Source organism: Mesoplodon mirus (genome assembly GCF_964341445.2).
Source record: "Mesoplodon mirus genome assembly, chromosome: 8".
Lineage (NCBI taxonomy): Eukaryota > Metazoa > Chordata > Mammalia > Artiodactyla > Ziphiidae > Mesoplodon > Mesoplodon mirus.
In genome coordinates this window covers 3,272,697-3,290,522 of record NC_138984.1, presented here as the reverse complement: position 1 = coordinate 3,290,522, position 17,826 = coordinate 3,272,697, and the positions used below count along the sequence as shown (strand labels likewise).

Sequence of the window (17,826 nt, the reverse complement as noted above, 5' to 3'; positions counted from 1 at the left end):
GCCGGGTGCCCTGGTCCTGGGGTCAGACCAGCCCATCCTGCCTGGATGCTTCGGGGGGTGCTGTATTTCCCTGATGCCTTCTCCCAGCAACCTGACTGCATCTGCCCGGAGGTGGGAGGGTCTGGGCACAAGAGAGAGGGCAGGGGACTTTTTCCTGGTCCTTCCAAATTCTTCACAGGACTCTAGTTGCGGAATTTCCCGCCTCAGCAATGATGGAATAGCCTCTTTGAGATGAGATTTTCAGAGTCTCCGAGCACTGGGGTAGGGGGAGCCAGATGCTGAGAAAGGTAGAAATTTGTCGGTCACGAATCTGTCTGCAGACGCAGTGTGCAGAAAGCTGGCTTTCTTTATGTTCTCATAACTCACCTTGATTTCAGTGAGACACGCTCTGTCAGCTCCGTGGTTCCCCCATGCCCTGAGGGGTCCTGGGGGTCTTCTGTTGGAGGGGACACCTGTGTAGGTTCCAGTGGGGACGCCCTCCCACCTTCCCTCCAGGGCCAGCCTCTCTCGGCTGCACCCGCACCACCCTGGGGACAGGGGTTCTTCCCCCACACAGTCATTTCGTCCAGGGTGCAGCCACCTCCCTGGGTGCCAGCATATAACTGTCCTGTCACTTTGGAGACTGAGAACCTCTCTCCCCTTTTGAATGAGCTCCTCATCCCCGACCCGCAGACCGGGAACCAAAGGTCTGGGTGCTGACCCGCTGCTCTGCCCAGAGAACCCGTGTGACAGAGGGTCCAGCTCTGATGCAGGTGAAGGTGCTTTTCTCTCACGGGGATGGGCGTCCCCCCAGTTATCGTGAAGCATCCACCTTCCTGCAGGTTGATGGGGCACAAAATGGGAGGGAGCTGTAAAGATCAGTTTTGTGGCAGGAATGCAAGAGACAAAATAGTCAATAACCAGTGTCTAACACCCCAAATGGGAGTTTTGCGCCCGCAGTCAGACAGTAGGTTTGAAAGCCAGACCCTGCCCAAAGAAGAGATTTTGGGGTCCTTTCAAAAGCTCCCATGTGACTCTCCAGCCGCCATGGATCATGTTAGGGAGGGTCCCAGCTGGAGGGCAGCGGAGGAGATGGGGGGGGACGGGGACGCACAGGCCCCCTGCTCACAGCCGCGCACATGCCCTCCCTGCCCACCCTCGAGGGCAGGGGCGTGCAAAGATCCTGGAGAGGTCTGGGGAGCCCAGATACTCCAGGGGGGCAGCTGGAAACCCCTAGAAGAGCCACTCGTGTCAGTCTTCTCTGCCCCCTCCCCCTCCCGACGCTGCCGTGAGGTCTCTGGTCACCCTGCCCAGCGAGGTCCCCAGCGCCCATCTCGCAGAGGAGCGGGAGTAGAAAGAAGGCATCTGGGAGAGCGGGCACCTCACCCAAATCCTCTCTGTGACTGCGGGAGACCAAGGTCCCTGCACTGGACACAAGTTGAGAAGCCCTCCCTCAATTTTCCAGCGGAAGAGGCCTCGCAGAGAACTTCTGGTTAATCGCTATGAAATAAAACTGCATTAAGAATTCTGTGACCTGTGGCCCCAGAACCCTCAGTGACCGCCCCAGGGGAGGACGTGTCACTCCCGGGCGCAGAGGAAAGAGCCCCAAGTTCATGACGCTCCCACCACAGCCTGGAGCAGAACCAACCCAGCACTCTGACAGCCTCGGGGTGGATGGGGGCTCGGGGCCTGGGTGCTTGTCTGTCAGCCTGTAACAGGCAACCACCAACATGGTCGCCTACGACCCACGCTTATTATCTCACAGTTCCCGTGGGTCAGGAATCTGGGCACAGCCTAATGGGTCCTGTGCTCAGGGTCTCACAGGCTGCGGTCAAGGTGTCGGCAGGGCTGCATCCCTTCTGGAGCCCAAGGTCCACTGCAAGTTCATGTAATCTTGGTGGAACCCAGTCCTTTGCTGTTGTAGGACTGAAGTCCCGTTTTGCTACTGGCTGCCAGTCAGAGGGCACTCTCAGCTCTTAGAGGCCCCCATAAAAGCGACAAGCCCCCAGGCGCTCTCACACATGGCAGCTTGCTTCCTCGAGGCCATCAGGATCTCTCTCTGACTTCCAGACCCACGATCACAGGCCTCACCTAATTAGGTCAGGCCCACCGGGCACAATCTCCCTTTCCTTCACTCAGAGTCAGCTGATGAGGGACCTTAGTTACATCTGCAAAAAACCTCTTCCCCTTTGGCATGTACTATGACCTAATCTCAAGGTGGCATCATTGTATCCAGGCCCTGGGCACCCTCAAAGGATGGGATTATCCAGCATGTGGACACCTGGGGTGGGAATCTCGGGAGCCATCTAGAATCCTGTCTGCCTCGGATCCGAGCCGGAGCACACAGAGGGAGGGCACTGCTTCCCCCACCAGGTGACGCAGAGGGAAAGCACACCACTGGCAGGTGGCGATGAACCACCCCCGGGGCCTGGACTCAGGCCAGTCCCAAACAGCCTACCTCTTCTCACCTCGAAAGGCCCAGGGGCACGAGAGGCCAGGACTCAGATACTCAGGAGGGCCTGGGGGCTGATTGCTTCTGTGGTCTTAGGGTCACCCTGCACAGCTGTCATTTGGGTGGGTCTTTTCCCTGAAACCTGTGGGTTCCTCCTGCAGAGACCTTGGCAAGTCACTCCCCTCTCGACACCTGTTCCCTCACCTCTAAGGTGAGGGGGTTCCCTTCACCTCTGGCCTCTGTGATTTGGTCTCAGGGCACAGAGAGCAAAGCCGGGGGCACTCATGCTTAAATCAGAGGAGGCTTTCCCGTGAGGTTGTGTGAGTGAGGCTTGGGGACAAACAAAGTCCCTGGTGGGGAGGATGGAGACTTAGAACACAGACCTTCTCACCCCACTGAGACCTGCACCCCAGAATTATCACTGCTTATGGTGGAAACTAATCAAAGACGGTACATAAGCAATTTGCTTATGTGACCATAATTAATATTATTTTTATATGGCCGTACCAACTTTTAACTTTCTCTCTTGGCATTTGTCAACTTTCCTGTATTGACATTAACAGGAAGAATTTCCACCGCACCAATTAATCAGGCCACAGATTCAGACACGTACACTCATGGGCATATTCCCCCTTCAAAAGAAATGCAAAATTACAGAATTTTGGAGCTGAAGGGGCCCCTGGGGACTATCTGGCCTGAGCACCCAGTGGCTGAAGAACCCAGCAACAGCCCTGCTGACTCATGTCCCAGTCCCTGCTCAAATATCCACGGTGGATTCTAGATTCTAGGATTTGAAATCTTGAGACAGTTCAAACATCAGCCTTTTGTAACTTCCCGCCCGTTTGTCCTCCTGGGGTCACTTGGTGAACGCCTGACCCACTGCTGCACAAACATTTCTGAGATTTTTGAAGCTGTTATCATGGCTTGTAACCAACACTGCCAACTGCCCGCCCAGACCTCCTTGTAAAAGGACCCCCCATGGCTCAGATGATCAACACAGCTTTCCAGTAGATGTGCCCAGTGACCCACTCTAGGGAACTGGGGGAAGACGAGCGTCCCCTTCCTCCTTGAGGCCTCCTTGCTGGGCTGTAGCTAAGGATCAATCTCATAGTGTGATAGCTATCTGAGGTGCAGATCTTCCAGAATGTTCTTATCTCCTAAGGCCTTTGAGATAAGCAGGAATGACCTCCAGCCTTGCCCCGAAACCTGCACCCTCACTTATCTCAATGGAAAATTCCAGCAGGGGTTTCTGAACACCAAGTGAAATTCCTCAGCTCAACAATCAGTTCAGTGCATGGCTGCCAGCCAGACTGGGCAAAGCAGAGGGGAGGAAAGCAAACGAAGCAAAGCCCTGCCCCGGGGTGCCCAGGGCTGCAGGGATGGGACAGGGACCACACCGAGGAAGGGGGCTGCCCTGGTTCAGACATGGTCCAAAGGGGCAGAGAGCGCAGGCAGAGGAGACACCTCGCTTGGCCGGAGGGAACAGAGATGGGTATTTCCAGGGGGAAATACTGACACACAGATGGACAGACGGATGAGAAACTTATGCACTGGCCCAGAGAAGGAAGGGCTTTCCCAGCCCCAGAGGTAGTGTGAGCACAGCGCGAGCCCCGGAACCGAGCACTAGGGGGCGCTAGAGGAGACCGCCAGCGAGGGCAGTCCGGGGTGGGTAGCCGGGGTGAGGGTGGAGAGGTCTTGTCCAATTCCATAAAGACTAGAAACATCGCAAACCAGCGTAGGTACTCTCTATTGAGCACAGACGATGCACCACCACTGTGCTAAGCCCTGAACTCAGAGTCTCTGACTTCATCCTCATCCTCACAGCAACCCCAGCCTGTGGGCCACTCCCCAGAGGGCCCTCTGCTGGCCTCCTTCCAGCCGTGCCTTCCTCATGGGAGCGGAGTCCATGGAACCAAGCGACATGACTACTTAAAGCCTGTGCCCCTGACTTCTAGATTCTGAGATGGCAGAAGTCCCTAGGAGACCTAAGCCCACTTCCCTGCAGGCCTCGGGGCTGGGTCTGGCCCCGCAAAGCAAACCACGCCACCAGTGTGTGCACCCAGGCCAGGAGGCAGCGGCCGGTGGGCCGAGGGGTTGGAGATGCAGAAAGACTTGATACATGAAGAACTCAGTCTGCTCCCAGATCAGGGATTGACATCCTGAAGCTGACACTGCCCCTAACCCCACCTCATTCAGTTCAATGAGTTACCATTTCCTGAATATGCTTGATAAAACATGTAACAATCTAACTGTACATCATAGCCTGGGGCTTAAGAACCTAGGCCTCATTTCTTGTCTCAGGGGGACACTATGTTTTAACTTCCAAGTACACCACTTGTAAATAAATGTTTTGAGTGCAGCTGCCAATGGAGGGAATATATATTAGTGTGAACACATTTCCCATCTCATCTTTCCCACTGTATACTTTAAAGCAGTGGTCCCCAAACTTTTTGGCACCAGGGACTGGTTTCATGGAAGACAATTTTTCCATGGATGGTGGGGGGTTGTGGGGGGGATGGTTCAGGCGGTAATGCAAGTGATGCAGAGCCATGGGGAGCGATGGGGAGCGATGGGGGGCAATGGGGAGTGGTGGGGAGTGATGGGGAGTGGTGGGGAGCGATGGGGAGCCATGGGGAGCCATGGGGAGCAATGGGGAGCCATGGGGAGCGATGGGGAGAGATGGGGAGCGATGGGGAGCAGTGGGGAGCGATGGGGAGCGATGGGGAGCGATGGGGAGTGATGGGGAGAGATGGGGAGCAGTGGGGAGCAATGGGGAGCGATGGGGAGCGATGGGGAGCAGTGGGGAGAGATGGGGAGTGATGGGGAGTGATGGGGAGTGATGGGGAGCAATGGGGAGCCATGGGGAGTGATGGGGAGCAGTGGGGAGCAATGGGGAGTGATGGGGAGCAGTGGGGAGCCATGGGGAGCCATGGGGAGAAATGGGGGGTGATGGGGAGCCATGGGGAGCCATGGGGAGCCATGGGGAGCGATGGGGAGGGATCGGGAGCAGTGGGGAGAGATGGGGAGCGATGGGGAGCCATGGGGAGCCATGGGGAGCAGTGGGGAGTGATGGGGAGAGGTGGGGAGCAATAGGGAGCCATGGGGAGTGATGGGGAGAGATGGGGAGCCATGGGGAGCCATGGGGAGCGATGGGGAGCGATGGGGAGCAGCGGGGAGAGATGGGGAGCGATGGGGAGCGATGGGGGGCTATGGGGAGCGATGGGGAGCGATGGGGAGCGATGGGGAGGGATGGGGAATGATGGGGAGAGATGGGGAGCGATGGGGAGAGATGGGGAGGGATGGGGAGAGATGGGGAGCGATGGGGAGCCATGGGGGTCTATGGGGAGCGATGGGGAGCGATGGGGAGCGATGGGGAATGATGGGGAGAGATGGGGAGTGATGGGGAGAGATGGGGAGGGATGGGGAGAGATAGGGAGCAGTGGGGAGAGATGGGGAGAGATGGGGAGCCATGGGGAGCGATGGGGAGCTGTGGGGAGAGATGGAGAGCCATGGGGAGCGATGGGGAGCGATGGGGAGCGATGGGGAGTGATGGGGAGTGATGGGGAGAGATGGGGAGCAGTGGGGAGCAGCTGTAAATACAGATGAAGCTTCGCTCACTCACCTGCCGCTCACCTCCTGCTGTGCGGCCTGGTTCCCAAGGCCATGGACCAGTACTGGTCCTTGGCCCAGGCGTTGGGGACCCCTCCCTTAAAGGGAATTCTGTCTTTGCCTTCTCTGCTTCCTCCCTCACCCTGCCTTCCATGGAGCCTATTTCCGGGCCAGCCTGACTCCAGGCCTTATGGGGCTGACTTGGGAAAATGGATAGTGAGGCATGGGACTCGCAAGGAGGGAAAGAGGTAGGGACCCACCCCCTGCAGGGCAAAGTGAGCCAATATATCTTTTCCATACTTTGATTTTCAGCCTGTCTTCATGCTTAAAGTACATCTCTTAGAAATATTATACAGAGCTGAGTATTAACTTTTTGATCCTGTCTGCCTTCCAGTTTAGCGTCTGGTCTGTCTACCTTTAATATAATTATTGATAGCGTTCTGCTTAAGTCTGCCATCTTGCCGTTTGTTTTCTGTTTGTTCCCTCTGTTCTTTTTCCTCTGTCCTTCTCCTTTTGATTTAATCAAGTACTTTTAGTATTCTATTCCATCTTCTTTACTGGTTTTTTAAGTACATTAGATTGTATTTTTCAGTTCTATGGTTTCCATTTGGTTCTTTTCTAGAATCTCTAAATCTCTCCTGAAATTCGCCACTTCTTCACTCACTATATGCATCCTTCCCTACAGATTCTTTACCATGTTCACCATAGTATTTTAGACTCCTTATCTACTAATTCCAACATATGGTTAGTTTGTGGGTCTTTTCCTACTGATTGGTTGCTTTGTGTTTTTCTTGACCATGGGTCACATTTTCCTGATTCTCCATATGTCTGGGAATTGTTATAGTGTATCAGATATTGTGAATGATGTGTTGCTGAGATTCTGGATTCTTTTCCTTTGAAAAGTGTTGAGCTGATTCTAGAAGCCAGTTAAATTACTGTGGGTCATCTTGAACTTGTGGAAACTTTGCTTTACACCTTGTTGGGGAGCTTGGTTTGCCTTTAATCCTAGGGTGAATCTTACTGCTGGCATGTAGTCTTTGTTCCTAAGCTGAGGCCCTTCTGGGGTTTCGGTGGAAAGTCTGAGGGGTCCACCAGGCCCCTCTACTCTGCAGAACTTAAACTCTAAACTCACTCCCCCCTGCAGAAAGAGGGCAGCAGCTGAAATCTCTGCTCAGCTCTTTAAACCTTACAGGCATTGCTTTCCTCTGGGTTTCTTGAAGCCTCACCTGTGTATGAGCTCTTGAGGGGTCAGTTAAGGATTTGAGGAGCATTAATATGCAATATTTTGGACCTCCCTTCTTTTTAAGATTTCACCTCTGCATCCAACAATAGCAGAATACACATGTTTCTCAAGCTCACATGGAACGTTCACTGAGATAGACCACATTCTGGGTCATAAAACACATCTTAACAAATTTAACATAATAGAATTCATATAGTGTCTGCTCTCAGACCACAGTGGAATTAAAATAGACATTAATAACTGGAAAATCTCCAAATTCATAGAGATTAAACAACATACTGCTAAATAACACATGAGTCAAAGAAGAAATCACAATAGAAATTTCAAAAGATATTTAACAAGATGAAAATGAAAACACAGCTTATCAAAATTGTGGGGTGCAGTGAAAGTAGTGCTTAGAGGGAAATTTATAGAATTGAATGCATATATTAGAAAAGAATACTGAAAATCGATAATCTAAGTTTCCACCTTAGAAACTAGAAAAAGAAGAGCAAATTGAATACAAAGTTAGCAGAAGAAACAATGAGAGCAGAAATCAATGAAATTGAAAATTAGAAATCAATAGAAAAAAGCCAAAGAAACCAAAAGCCTCTAGCCAGGCTGAGAAAAATGAAAGAACAAATAAGTCACTAATATTGGAAATGAAAGAGCGGACATCACTCAGATCCCATGGATATTTAACGATAATAAAAGAGTGCTATGAACGACTCTATGCCCACAAATTTGGTAACCTAGATGAAATGGACCAGTTCCTTGAAAAATCCAGTGTGCCAAAACTCACACAAGAAGAAATAAACAATCTAAATAGGCCTATAGTTATTATAAAGAAGTTGAATCAATAATTAATAATCTTGCAAAACAGAAAGCTCCAGGCCCAGATGCGTTCACTTGTAAATTCTACCAAGCATGTAAGGAAGAAATTATACCAATTCTCTACAATCTCTTTCAGAGGATAGAATCAGAGGAAGTACTTCCTAATTCATCCTATGAGGCCAGCATTATCCTAATACCAAAACCAAAGATATTACAAGAAAACTACAGACCAATATCTCTTCTGAACATAGATGCAAAAATCCTCACCAAAATATTCTCAAATGAAATCCAACAATGATAAAAAGAATTATATACCATGACCAAGTGGGATTTATCCCAGGTGTGCAAGGCTGGTTCAACATTCAAGAATCAGTTAATGTAATTCATCACATCAAGACGCTAAAAAAGAAAAATCGCATGATCATATCAGTAGATGCAGAAAAAGCATTTACAAATTCCAACTCCCATTCCTGACAAAAACTCTCAGTAAACCAAGATTTCACCCCTCATTTTCCAGCCACTCAGGCAGCCAAACTCCATCCTCCGACTTCTCAGACCTGTAAGTTCTAACTGCCCCTCCCTGAGCAGACCAGGAAGGGCCCTCCCCCTCTGAGGAACGTCCCATTCACATGGATCTCATCCAGATCAGTTCCCTTCCTTCAAGGGTCAAATCCCCTGCAGTTTTTGCTTCTCACATCACTCTCCAGTGTCCTAAAACAGTGTTTTACGTTTTATCCAGAGTTTATCGTTGCTCTTTGTGGGGAGATTAGTCCAGTAAAAGCTCCTGCACAGTTACTAGGACTGGAATTTCCCCTGGAGTCACCTTTTTTTTTTTTTTTTTTTTGCGGTACATGGGCCTCTCACTGTTGTGGCCTCTCCTGTTGCGGAGCACAGGCTCCGGACGCACAGGCTCAGCGGCCATGGCTCACGGGCCCAGCCGCTCCGCGGCATGTGGGATCTTCCCGGACCGGGGCACGAACCCGTGTCCCCTGCATCGGCAGGCGGACTCTCAACCACTGCGCCAACAGAGACGCCCTGGAATCACTTTTATAAGTACCTTTAGTTGTTGGATTGTATTTGTTTAAGGGGGAAACCAAGCTGTGATTGGGCCATGGGGTGCTGGGACTTAGCTAGGTTAAACACCTATTTATGGGGACTGGCTCCATACACAGACTCCTTCACTGAAGGAGAGTTGAGACACTTCCAGAAACTGCCACTGAGAACGTACGTTTTTCTGGGGAGTAAACTGGGAATATGTACCTATGGGCTGGACAATAATACAGCCTTTGACTCAGCTTCTTCCCCACACGCAGAAAGCACCTAGGACCCGGAGGGCAGAATTGAGGAAACGATTCAGTTCTTTAGTTCATCGGCTGATTTTAGCTACACTTCATGCTGACAGTAAAATTACTCACCCTCCTGCCCAGCCGGCTGTGATGCACACAAGGCAGCCTTGGGAAAACGCAAAGCTGACAGCGTAGGAAGTGTGGAGGAGGGGCAGGAATTCAGCTCGATTTAGATACACGTGTGAGACGTGAGCTCCTTATATCTAAGGGCTGTCTGAGCCCCAGGCTGTTGGGTTTCCTTTCCTTTTCCGGTGGTTCCTCAGCTTTCACTGAGATTCCCTGGCTGACCTCCCTAAGGAAGAGGCTCTGGAATAGACCTTCTCAGCAGCCACTTACCCCTGACCCTCCCAAGCTCAGAGGCTCATTGGAGGGATCACATTCTACTCCTGAGGAGCCTTAGGTGGTGTGACCAACAGCAGAGGCCACAGGCTGTTGTGCCCACGTTCTCAGCCAGGGTAAGCAAGCGGGCGAGGCAAGGGGGACTCAGCCAGGATGCTCTTGGTCATGTCCAGAGGCAGCCAGGCAGGAGTAAAGGAAGGTCCAGACATTGGGAAAACGCATCTCCCATAAAAAGTGGAGAAATAGCACTTTGTCCACCCAACCTTTGTGTCAGCCGATAGGTTCCCTCTGAGGCTGAGAGAAGGAAGCTGTTTCAGGCCTCTCCCCTGCCTCGGGGGGCGTGCTGCAACCTTCGCCATTCTTTGGCTTGTATTATAGAAGCATCACCTCCATCTCTGGCTCCATCCTCAGGAGGCCTTCTCCCCGTGATTGTGTGTCTGTGTCCAAACTTCCCCTTTGATAAGGACACCTGTCATATGGGTCCATGGCCCACCCTAACGAACTCACCGCAACCTGATGACCTCTGTAAAGACCCTCTCTCCAAATAAGGTCACATTTTGAGGCGCTGGGGCTTAGGACTTCAACATTTGAATTCTTGAGGGGCACAATTCAACTCATAACACCTTGGACGTCATAAATACTCATGAGAAGGTCAACCAACGTGCTTTTGTGTAGGTCTGTTTCTGTGAAAAGCAATTCGGGCATTTGCCCCAGGCCTGGTCCTTTGGGGGTTCCTGAATCAAGAGGAGGCCTTTGGACTCCAGACAACTGTACTGCGTTGAAGAGTGTCCCCCAAATTTGTGTCCAAGGAACATCAAGGATTCCCAGTAACCACCGGAAGCCAGGAGAGTGGCATGGAACAGATTGTCCTCAGAGCTTCCAGAAGGAACCAACCCTACCCACACCTTGACTTCCAAGCCTCCAGGACTGTGAGACCACAAATTTCTGTTGTTTTAAGCCCTCCAGTCTGTGGAGGTTTGTTACATCAGCCTCCGGACACCAGTACAGAACTTAGCCCAGTGCAGTACCCGTGCCCTTTGGGAGGTTAATAGTCCGACACAGAACATCAGGCCAGTCCTGGAGTCTTCCGGAGCACAGCCTTGAGTGTCTGCACAGGTCACACTCTGTGATACTAGCCCCCCGTTAGACCCCCACCTGGGCCCCAGGTGACAGAGGCTGTGCACAAAGTTTACCCAGCAGAGGTAATGCTGGTAACACGGATGCACATTCACTATGTCACTTGTTAGCTCCAAGTGACTAAGACAGTTTAGTCTCTGGTTAAGCATTTGGCCACAACAGCAGAAACCAAGAAGGCAGGCAGAGAGAAGGAAGAGGGCAGTGGAGTTGTGACAGCGCGGCACTCCAGAGAGGCGGCCGACTGTAATTTGGTCCCTGGAACTGCAGAGAGCCCTGAATCACTTCAGTCCTGCTCCCATGAGATCTGCTGTGTGGCCAGCATTCCCTGCCACTGACATCTTCGTCACTCTTAACAGCTGAAGAATTGGCAACACAGAGTCCCTGCCCTGCTGGCTGAACGCGGAGTGGTGGGCGGTGGTGTAGGCTGAGCTGGTGCCGCAAAGCCCCGTGGGAGACAGGGGGCACCGGGCACCAGGCGCCGGGCACCAGGCACTGGGGACCGGGCACCAGGCACCAGGCAGGGGTCCTCGCCTGGAGATCACCTCCCCAACCTCCAGCAGGGGCGGGGCTCCCCGTGGCCGCCCAGCTCCCTCCACCCACTCTGCGGACAGGGGAACCCCCGGAGCAGTGGGGCTCCCACCTCTCACCCCTGAAGCTGCAACCTCCCCCCGGTAGAGGCCAGTCTAGGGCCCACCTGGCCTCCGCCTGGCCCTCCCCACTGAGGAGAGAAAAATACAGCTCGGCAAGCACAGAGAGAGGTTCAGGGCATGGCCTTGGTGTCTGACAGACTGGGGTTGGCGATTGCTCTAACCTTTGCTGGTTGTGTGACTTTGGCAGGTCACATGAGCTTTCCGAACCTCAGTTCCTCCATCTGTAAAAGATGAATAGGTCCAGTGGTTAGGACTCCGCGCTTCCAATGCAGGGGGCAAGATTTCACACCCTGGTCGGGGAACTAAGATCCCACATGCTGTGCACAGCGACCATAAATAAATAAATTAATTAATTAAAGTGCTTATTCTTTAAAAAAAAAAAAAAAAGGAATAAAGTTGGGCCTTAGCCACAGGAAGTTGTGAGTACTGAAATATCAGGTTTGGATAAGACCCAGCACAGAGCCTAAAAAATGCACTAAAGAGGGGATTTTTTTTTTTTTTTTTTTTTGCGGTACACGGGCCTCTCACTGTTGTGGCCTCTCCCGTTGCAGAGCACAGGCTCCGGACGCGCAGGCTCAGCGGCCATGGCTCACGGGCCCAGCTGCTCCGTGGCATGTGAGATCTTCCCGGACCGGGGCACGAACCCGTGTCCCCTGCATCGGCAGGCGGACTCTCAACCACTGCGCCACGAGGGAAGCCTAAGAGGGGATTATTTTTTTTATATTTCTTTTTTTTAATAAATTAATTTTATCTTATTTTATGTATTTATTATTTTTGGCTGCATTGGGTCTTTGTTGCTGCACGCGGGCTTTCTCTAGTTGTGGCGAGCGGGGACTACTCTTCATTGCGGAGCACGGGCTTCTCATTGCAGTGGCTTCTCTTGTTGCAGAGTACGGGCTCTAGGCATGCAGGCTCAGCAGTTGTGGCTCACGGGCTTAGTTGCTCCGCGGCATGTGGGATCTTCCCAGACCAGGGCTCGAACCCATGCCCCCTGCATTGGCAGGCGGCTCCTTAACCACTGTGCCACGAGGGAAGTCCCGAAAGGGGGTTTTGAAAACAGTTTTTTTGGTTGCAAGTTACCAAACCAATTCAAGCTAGCTGGAGTAAAAGGAATTTTATTAGATAGCTACTGAGGTTGTTCATGGAAGCGGAGGGCAGCCAGGCCTGGAACCAGTAAATGGAGAGCTGTCACCCCCAGGGGGTCCCCTCTGCATCCCCCATCTCTTGTCTGCTTCTCTGCACTCACAGCAGCCTGCGGTTCTGGAATTGACAAGGGACCAGCCCTGCCTGACCGTCAGTCTCTCCCCCTCTTCTTCCCAAAGTCCCACACGGTCACCCAGAGCCCATCAACGGTTGAGGAAGCTGGAGGAGGTGGATGAGGGTGGGGGACCGTGAACAAACATGGTGGAAGGAGGAAGCTCTGAGCAGAAGGGGGCCTCATGAGGAGGACAGGTCCCCTGCCGAGTGATGGCTGTCACATTAATAATTACCATTAAACTGCCACACACGGCCTACAAACTCCAGAGCACAACAACCAATCTGCTCTCGTATTGTTTCATCTCCTCAGAGCAGGTGTGCCTAAAATGCATGCTGATTCCAGAGAGGAAATATGCCCGAGCCTGTCCAGAAAGCCACTGCTATGGACTAAATATCTGTACCCCCGTGAAAAATTCATGTGTTGAAACCTAATCCCCAGTGTGATGGTGTTGGGTGGTGGGGCCTTTGGGAAGGGATTAGGTCATGAGGGTGGAGGATTAGTGTCCTTATAAAAGAGGCCCCAGAGAGAGCGCCCATCCCCTCCACCCTGTGAGGACACAGTGAGAAGATGACGGTCTTTGAACCAGGAAGCGGACCCCACCAGCCACTACACCTGCCAGCACCATGATCTTGGACTTCCCAGCCTTCAGGACAGTGAAAAATAAATGCCGGTTGTCTATAAGTCACCCAGTCAGTGGTGTTCTCTTACAGCCCGAATGGATGGAGGCAGCCACAGAAAGCTCCAGTGAGGCACCCAGCTCAGTGGATGAACCTCTCTGTTGCAAACTCTCAACTGGAAGAGCCCTTGGCCTCGGTCTTGTCAGACTGTACTCTGTTATCCCCAAAGTGGGCTCTGTGAATTCTAGACCTGTGATGTGTTTCCAGGGCAAGGGTCCAAGGTCAGATAGGTTTGGAATGACTATTCCCTGCAATCCCTTCTCGGAGACTCAATGCCATCTGTACACAGAAGACCCCGAGAAGCCCCTGTATTGCAACCTGTTCAACTTTGTTTAAACCAGCATTTCCCACATTTACTGGAGCCCATACACATTTTTCATGGAGCACCTATTATCATGCCTCGGAATTAGTGGTCCATGAAACACACATGGGGGAAAACTCGCCCAGCCCCATACCAGCCCCTCCTCGGTGGGGAGAGGAGTCCTTTGGAGGCTCTCCATGCTGGCCAAGGCGTCCCTGTCCTCCCTTGGGGCCTGAGGCTGAGGAGGTCCTTCCTTCCTTCCATTGCACCCACTCCTGTTCCTCGGCCCCCTCGCCCCGGACAGTCCACTCTGCTCAGCTTCCTCCCATCACGAAGTTCTCCCAGTTGCCTTCTGGATGCTTTGCCTGTGTCCCACTCAAGTTTACTTCCTGAACTAGACCAAACTCCCGAGAGCAGTCCGACCAACACAAGACGGAGCGGACACATCTCTTCTCTTACACAGTAGATCTCAAAACTTATCCTTCATTCTGTGCTTATCAAAAACCTTCCCGAGTCCCCAGAACTGTGTCAGAAACCTACAGGGTCACCAAGAAATACCCTCGGGGAGCTTCCTGTGTACTGAGGAGGCCAAAGAAAACTTCACAAAGTTCAACAACAATATAAAAAGTAAATTATTCATGTCAGCAGTACAATACAGGTTGCAATAAGAATAGAGGGGTATTCCTGTCCTGCCCCTAGGTCCTTGAGGATGTGGGGAGGGGGAAGGGTAAGCTGGGACGAAGTGAGAGAGTGGCATGGACATATAGACACTACCAAACGTAAGGTAGATAGCTAGTGGGAAGCAGCCGCATAGCACAGGGAGATCAGCTCGGTGCTTTGTGACCACCTAGAGGGTGGGATAGGGAGGGTGGGAGGGAGACGCAAGAGGGAGGGGATATGGGGATATATGTATACTAATAGCTGATTCACTTTGTTATACAGCAGAAACTAACACACCATTGCAAAGCAATTATACTCTAATAAAGATTAAAAAATAAAAGAATAAATGGGTAAGGCCCCCAAGAGTATAAAAGATAATCAGAATCATCAAAAGCACACAGTGCCCACCTCCCCACCCCCATGAAAAGTGCAGCAGATACATTGGAACAGATGCCAACACGGAAAGTCAGGCAGGGGAAGGCAGATGTCTGATCTGACTCCGTTTCTCTTTCTTCCTCCCCAGGTTTGCTGTGAAGGACTCTTCTCCCTAAATACTGTGGCCTGAGGACATGGTGAGTCTCCCCAGAACATGGCAGAGTACGGAAGACACCTTCCCAGGAGGCAGGATGGGGCGCAGAGGCTGCAGTGAGACTCCACAGCAGACGATTCTTTCCACCAGCAATGGTAGCCATGGAAACCCCGATAACCGCAGGAAACGCTGTGATCGAGAGTGAGGAAGGGGGTCTCAAGGACACCGGAAAAGGACCGCCTCACCCTGGGCTCCACCAAGGGATGGAGGGTTCCCGCTTGCCTGTTCCCAGGGGACATTCGATAAATACTTATCCAATTGGTGAGTGATAGAGTGAACGGTGGGTAAGTGAAAACCACAAAAACACAAAAGTCAGGCTTCCCACCTGAAGCAAGGCCAAGCACAGAATTAAAGGGCCATGTGAATGAATGAATAAATGAATGAATGAATGCCCCATTGCCTTTAGGAAATGAAAGAATTTGAATATGGAATACATTTTGATAATTTGAAATAAGTTGAATGGATGGTTTCCTCCCCAGCCAGTCTACCCAGAAAGACAAAAGCAAGTTCTTGCTCAAGACTGGGAAGCGGGAAGTTGATGATGTACCTTACACACACACACACACACACACACACGCACACACTCTCTTACTCACACAAGCAGACCTGTGGACTCGTGGCCCTGCTGGTCTCTTCTTTTTTTTTTTTTTTTTTTCTTTTTGCGGTATGCGGGCCTCTCACTGTCGTGGCCTCCCCCGCTGCGGAGCACAGGCTCCGGACGCGCAGGCCCAGCGGCCATGGCTCACGGGCCCAGCCGCTCCGCGGCATATGGGATCCTCCCAGACCGGGGCACGAACCCGTATCCCCTGCATTGGCAGGCGGACTCCCAACCACTGCGCCACCAGGGAGGCCCCTGGTCTCTTCTTTGTTCTCTCCCGGCTTCGCACGGCCACATCTTTGTGCCCTTATCTGGGCCTGTCCTGGAGGCCTTCCCTCCTTCAGCGATTGGCCCCGACCCAATCCTCAGCCCTGTCCCGCCTCCTCCGGCCCTGCCCCTCCTCCCCATGGCCAGAGGCCTTCCTTCTGGGGAGCTGGCTTCTCATCTCTGTCCCATCAGGGCAGCCAGCGGCTTTGGTCAGCAGCTAAGGTCTGGTGCTGAGCAAGGATCCTGAGTCCCCTTCTCCGAGTAACAAGACGGCAGTCCCTGGAGAGAGACAGAGATGGCTGCAGAGCAGAAAAAACAATTCAGCCTTTGCCCTTCTGAGTTCTTGGCTGAGGTCCCTAAAATAAAACAGTAACAAGAGAAAAACAAATAGAAGTTTATTAACACGTTTACCTGACATATATGTGGGAAATCCCCAGGGAAAAAATGAGTAACTCTTCAGGGGGCCTCAGCCACCAGCTTAAATACCATCTTCAGCTAATGACACAAGAAAAAAGGTGGGAGGTTCATACAGGAGATGAGCAGGTAAACAGAGTGAGGTTATTATGCAGCTCTAGGCTGTGCCTTCGCCATTGATACGCGTTTCCTGTGATTTAGAGTCATCCTCTATTCCTGGTACAGGGAAGGAGACCCCCTTATATATGGAGATACCCTTTACACGTGTAGATTTCACTTACAAAAGGGCAACTTCTACTCTGTTTGCTGAGCTTTCCCTGTGTCTGCTGTTTCTCAAAATAATCAGCTCAGAATAAGCCTCAAGCCAAAAAGGCATATTTGGGGATAGTGCATCCTGTTACCCTTCGAGGTTTCACACAAAATATTCCCCTTCAGGCAGTGAAACCATGGCCCAAGAGGCCCGTGTAAAAGCAAGGATGCAGCTCACAGCCTCCCTGCCTGGGCTTTCCTTGGATACAGCTTCTTCCCGTGGGAATAAATCCTATCCATCCACAAAGCAAGTGCTCCTTCCTGATTTTCCCAGCAAGGTGCTCCGTTGGAGCAAAGCGATTTTATCCCTCCTTTTGCCACCTTGAGACCCACTGGAGACAGGAACGGGGTCTTGCTCATCCTGCTCTTTCTCCGGCCTCTCTCTACTGCACACAGTAGGTGCCCTGATGTACATTTCCAGCGTGCTGGACTCTGCCAGGCTCTTTGCAGGGCTGTGATTTCATTTAATCATCCCAGAGATGCTAACTTGCATTGTGATTAGATTTTACTGTGAAAAAAAAAAATTTCCTAAGAAGAAAACCATATAACCTTTGCTCTGCTTGAGGCAAAGCTAAATTTTACAGACTGCTTGTAGCAAATTTTATAAACTGTTCTTTGTCTGGGTTAGAAAGATATAAAGAACTTAACTTGAGCACAGACTGCAAATGAGTAAGTGGTAAACTATTTTTCTCTTATGTTCCTAAAATAGCCCGAGTGCCGGCACAGAGAGCTTCATCTTGGCCCAGAACCCTTGAGCGCTGTTATGGTGGAGAGTAAAACAAGGTAAAGCTCGGGACCCTCTGGAGTGTTTTCAATTGTTCGGCGTTATCTTCATGTAGAGAAATTTCCAGTGAATTCCTCACAAGAAAGTCTTCAGAACACTATTCAGTCTAACCAAAACTTGGTGAAATGTTTGTCCTATTTAAAAATTGGCAAATCCAGCATACAGTGTACTCTTAAAAGCTACTGCCAAAAATATGGCGAGCATCTTCCTATAATAATGAAAAAGATCTGAAACATCTGTGCTCAATTTCCGCTTTGGAGGACTGGAGTTGAGTAGTTGATAAGGATGCTGTTTTGCTCGTAAATACAGCGATTCCTCAAGGGGAAAAGCTACACTCACTAACTGGTCCATGTAAGTAGTGGAGAAACTCGGTGACTTCCTACTCAAGATGCCTCACCAAT

At 51.4% G+C, this 17,826-nt stretch overlaps 1 long non-coding RNA gene across 1 annotated transcript; it reads right to left on the bottom strand.

The window, feature by feature from the left end:
- Positions 1-705: 705 nt before the first annotated feature.
- Positions 706-15,696, bottom strand: LOC309809772. The gene is made up of 3 exons (XR_014294899.1): positions 15,650-15,696; positions 11,730-11,789; positions 706-815 (listed from the first exon to the last, which is right to left on the bottom strand). It is a non-coding gene; the product is annotated as an uncharacterized lncRNA (long non-coding RNA).
- Positions 15,697-17,826: the final 2,130 nt, after the last annotated feature.